Source organism: Rutidosis leptorrhynchoides, chromosome 11, assembly GCF_046630445.1.
Source record: "Rutidosis leptorrhynchoides isolate AG116_Rl617_1_P2 chromosome 11, CSIRO_AGI_Rlap_v1, whole genome shotgun sequence".
NCBI classification, from domain to species: domain Eukaryota; kingdom Viridiplantae; phylum Streptophyta; class Magnoliopsida; order Asterales; family Asteraceae; genus Rutidosis; species Rutidosis leptorrhynchoides.
The window spans coordinates 113,801,954-113,806,999 of record NC_092343.1 but is presented as its reverse complement, the minus strand read 5'-3'; positions in this window follow the sequence as shown (position 1 = coordinate 113,806,999).

Genomic DNA, 5,046 nt, shown 5'->3' with positions numbered 1-5,046 from the left:
CTTGTAATCACTAGAACATAGTTTAGTTAATTCTAAACTTGTTCGCAAACAAAAGTTAATCCTTCTAACTTGACTTTTAAAATCAACTAAACACATCTTATATATCTATATGATATGCTAACTTAATGATTTAAAACCTGGAAACACGATGAACACCATAAAATCGGATATACGCCGTCGTAGTGAAACCAGGGGCTGTTTTGGTTTGGATAATTAAAAACTATGATAAACTTTGATTTAAAAGTTTTTCTTCTGGGAAAAATGATTTTTCATATGAACATGAAACTATATCCAAAAATCTTGGTTAAACTCAAAGTGAAAGTATGTTTTTCAAAATGGTCATCAAGATGTCGTTCTTTCAACGGAAATGACTACCTCTTTAGTAATTGACATGTAACTTAAATTTTTGACTATAAACCTATACTTTTTCTATTTGGATTCTCAAATTAGAGTTCAATATGAAACCATAGCAATTTGATTCACTCAAAACGGATTTAAAATGAAGAAGTTATGCGTAAAACAAGATTGGATATTTTTGATCTTTTTAGCTACGGGAAATGTTTAACAAATCTATACAAATCATATCCTAGCTAGCTTATATTGTATTATACATGTATTCTAATATATTATGTAATCTTTTGATACCATAGACACGTATGCAAATGTTTTGACATATCATATCGACCCATGTATATATATTATTTGGAACAACCATAGACACTCTATATGCAGTAATGTTGGAGTTAGCTATACAGGATTGAGGTTGATTCCAAAAATATATATACTTTGAGTTGTGATCTAGCCTGAGACGTGTATACACTGGGTCGTGGATTGATTCAAGATAATATATATCGATTTATTTCTGTACATCTAATTGTGGACAACTACTTGTAGGTTATTAACGAGGACAGCTGACTTAATACACTCAAATATTTAAAACATAATAAAAATGGTTGTAATTATATTTTGATCATACTTTGATATATATGTACATATTTGTATAGGTTCGTGAATCGATCCATGGCCAAGTCTTATTTCCGAGGAAGGAAATATCTGTGAAAGTGAGTTATAGTCCCACTTTTAAAATCTAATATTTTTGGGATGAGAATACATGCAGGTTTTATAAATGATTTACAAAATAGACACAAGTACGTGAAACTACATTCTATGGTTGAATTATCGAAATCGAATATGCACCTTTTTATTAAGTCTGGTAATCTATGAATTAGGGAACAGACACCCTAATTGACGCGAATCTTAAAGATAGATCTATTGGGCCTAACAAACCCCATCCAAAGTACCGGATGCTTTAGTACTTCGAAATTTATATCATATCCGAAGGGTGTCCCGGAATGATGGGGTTATTCTTATATATGCATCTTGTTAATGTCGGTTACCAGGTATTCACCATATGAATGATTTTTATCTCTATGTATGTGATGTATATTGAAATATGAAATCTTGTGGTCTATTATTATGATTTGATAATATATAGGTTAAACCTATAACTCACCAACATTTTTGTTGATGTTTTAGGCATGTTTATTCTCAGGTGATTATTAAGAGCTTCCGTTGTTGCATACTAAAATAAGGACAAGATTTGGAGTCCATGCTTGTATGATATTATGTAAAAACTGCATTCAAGAAATTTATTTTTGATGTAATATATTCTTATTGTAAACCATTATGTAATGGTCGTGTGTAAACGGTATATTTTAGATTATCATTATTTGATAATCTATGTAATGCTTTTAAACCTTTATCGATAAAATAAAGGTTATGGTTGTTTTAAAAATGAATGCAGTCTTTGAAAAACGTCTCATATAGAGGTCAAAACCTCGCGACGAAATCAATTAATATGGAACATTTATAATCAATATGAACGGGACATTTCAGTTGGTATCCGAGCGTTGGTCTTAGAGAACCAGAAAATTTGCATTAGTATGTCTTATCGAGTTTGTTAGGATGCATTAGTGAGTCTGGACTTCGACCGTGTTTTCTTTAAAAATGATTGCTTAACATTTTTGTTGGAAACTATATACTATTAACATGTAAATATTATGTGATATATTAATCTCTTAACATGTTTGATATTGTGTGATAGATGTCTACCTCTAGCACAAATCCCATTGACTCACCTAATAATAACGAAGAGTCGAATATATATTGGCAAGATTCACAGTTCCCGAAGAACCGGAAGAAGAGGAAACGGAACCGGAAGAAGAGGAACCGGAAGAAGAAGAACCAGAAGAAGAGGAACCGAAAGAAGAAGAGGTTCCGGAGGGGGGAATAGTAGGAACCACAGAAAACCGGTCAAATAAAATAAAATCCTCAACCAATGGACCAAAGTTAATAATGGTCAATGGTGTTTCCGCTAAGGAAGCAAAATATTGGGAAAATTACCAATTTTCTGATAAATCGGATCCTGATGAGGATTCTGATGATGTTATAGAAATTACCCCGACCCAATTTAATGAGGCAAAAGAAAATAATAAGGGAAAAGGCATCAAAATAGAGAAATCTGATTCCGACCCCGATGAACTTTATATGTACCGTCAACACCCGTATTTTAAATATCGTGACAATAACCTGGGAACCTCTAAACCACCAGGTTTTTCTAAACCAATGTGGAAAACGACGGCTCATATTAGAGGAACATCATATATCCCTAGAAAATTAGGAAAAAGAACCAAGTCCGAAGAAGAAGAAACCAGTGATTCAGATTAGAGGGGTGTGAGCATGTTGTGTAATAAATGTATTGTAGTGTGCTTGTACTTTTATGTTCTATGTAAAAATTGCTTGTATTATTTGTTATTACGAATCTAATCCTTGTCTATTTTACAGTATAAAAATAAAATGGACGTTAAGGGTAGACAACCGAATATTTTAGAAGACCTACCAGAGGATATGATTGAGGAAATCTTGTCTAGAGTCGGTCAGAATTCATCAGCACATTTAGTTATGGCGAAATTAACTTGTCAAACATTTGAAAGACTTTCCAGAAATGCCTTAGTTTATAAAAGGCTTTCCTTTGATAGGTGGGGTATATCACATTGGGGAGACTTTAAGTTACGCCGTGTTTTCTTTAAAGCGTTAAATGCGGGGAACCCAAATGCAATTTTACGCTACGGGTTAAGAACCTATTTTGACTCAACATATCCCAACATAGGATTTCGTGAATTAGAAAGAGCTTCTAACATACAACATAAAGAAGCATGTTATGCTTACGGGTTAGTGATGTTCGCTTCTTACCAAAGTGAGAAAAAGAACATCGGATTGCAGCTTTTAAATAAAACTTTCCCACAAGTGACGGATTCAGTAGTTGGGGTGAGAAACAAGGTTTTTAGATTATTACGGGGCTGTTGGACATTACGAAACCCTCGTCCTTTTGACGATATTACAACATGCTGCCTAACCAATGGTCATAACGGTTATTTTCCACAAGACCAAGGATGGGAAGTCGTCTTAGTAAAACCAGAATGCATGACTTGTTTCTGGACTTATGAATTACGTGTCTTTATTTCCTTTGCTGAACAACTTGCGTATTAACTAGATTTATCTTCAAAACTGTCCTGTATCATAGTGTACTATATTTCATGTTATATGTAATATAGCAAAGTTGTAAGTTTGAAGAATATTTGTATGTGATATATTTTTATAATCAGTTTTTTCATATGGAATTGTAGTAGTTGAATTGTATATTAGCTACTAAGTATGAACTTAACGGGTAGGTAGTACCCGAATTTAAACTTATAAAACGCTAATATGAAGAAAAAGCTTTTATAAATGAGTTCATATTATGCTACGAGATACTATTGACTACTCTTAATATTCTGTATGATTAAATTGTTTCATTTGACTATTTTGAAGGAAATGGCACCGACTACTCGACACACCTTGAATATGAGCGAAGAGGAATTTCGTGCCTTTCTTGCTTCAAACATAGCTGCAGTACAGGCCACGCTACATACCAACAATAACTCTGAATCTAGCAATGCAGCTAACGGCGCAAGAAATCGTGTAGGATGCTCCTATAAAGAATTCACTGCTTGCAAACCTTTGGAATTTGATGGAACCGAAGGACCAATTGGATTGAAACGGTGGACCGAGAAAGTCGAATCGGTGTTTGCCATAAGTAAGTGTACTGAAGGAGACAAAGTGAAGTACGCTACGCATACCTTCATAGGTATTGCGTTAACATGGTGGAATACCTATCTAGAGCAAGTGGGACAAGATGCTGCTTACGCGCTACCGTGGTCAGCATTCAAGCACTTGATGAACGAGAAGTACCCTCCCAGAACCGAGGTCAATAAGCTCAAGTCAGAACTTAGAGGGTTACGAATACAGGGATTCGATATTACTTCGTACGAAAGACGATTCACAGAATTGTGCCTATTGTGTTAAACAGAAATAACATGTAAAAGCAGATAGTAATCATGCAATAACGGAAATAAGCATACAACAAGTTCGCATGGTAGTGAAGATAAGCAATAGCTTGCAGTAAGATCATACAGCTGAAAATGTAGACAAAAGCATGCAGTAAGTTTCGCAGAAACAAGCAAATTGGCAAGTTGTAGATTAGTCCTATTAGTGAATCCTACTTGGTACGGTCTAGACTCACTAATGCAACCTAATTCCCTACAACTAATGCTCTGATACCAAATGCGACGCCCCGTACAAAACCATCGTGTACGATTCGTCAACAACAGGATCTTCACACGGTCAAACACTATATGCTGTTTGAAAACCAGTTTGCATTCATAAAAAGATAGCATTTTACAAAAGATAACGTGCATCCTACGAATAGGAGCATAAACATAAGTATTTGACCCTAAGGTCGTTACAAAGCCATTGTTTGAAATTAACATAAACTACGAATGCAACAGAAAAGTTCCATGAATGAGACATCTCTAGTAATGCAGAGGATAACTAATACAGTAGGTCCTTAACAGCAAGACAGCAAATCTAACAGCGGAAGCAAGAAACCTCTAGGCACCTGAGAAATACACGCTTAAAAGTTAACACGAATGTTGGTGAGCTATAGTT